This window comes from Pleuronectes platessa, chromosome 7, assembly GCF_947347685.1.
Source record: "Pleuronectes platessa chromosome 7, fPlePla1.1, whole genome shotgun sequence".
Classification (NCBI taxonomy): Eukaryota; Metazoa; Chordata; class Actinopteri; order Pleuronectiformes; family Pleuronectidae; genus Pleuronectes; species Pleuronectes platessa.
The window spans coordinates 6,576,604-6,577,150 of record NC_070632.1 but is presented as its reverse complement, the minus strand read 5'-3'; positions in this window follow the sequence as shown (position 1 = coordinate 6,577,150).

Sequence of the window (547 nt, the reverse complement as noted above, 5' to 3'; positions counted from 1 at the left end):
GTTGGCTAAGTAAGTTCTCCCCCCCCCCCCCCCCGGCTGCACACCTCGATGCTGCTTCCAGCCTTACGTAAGAGCCCAACCAGGCGTTATGTAAAGCAGAAACCAGGCTGAAGCGTGGGACGGCGAGACAGCGAGACGACTCGGAGCTGCGGTCCATCTCGGAGACCGGGGGTCTTCCCTCCGTAGCAGATGTTGTGTGCGAGCAGCTGCAGCCTCTGTGGAGTTGTGTGGTCATAATATGTTCTGGCATCCCGGCCGTGGACAGCCTGTGCTCTTAGTTCTGTCTTCGCTCAGGAAACCCACAGAAAAGCTGCAGTTTGAAACCAGTGCTTTAAATTCTCATGTTTTTCCACTGTTACATCATTTAACCCATGTCGCAGGAGTTGGGGGGGGGGGGGTGAGGCACTCTATTCCTAATTAAGACACCAACTCCCCCCCCCCAGCACAGCTCTACTGTTGTGAACCACCAGGCGAGACGCAGACATGTTGGAGCTCTGCACTTATTTAATCCCATCATTCACATATTCTGTGTCACCTGGTTTGCCTT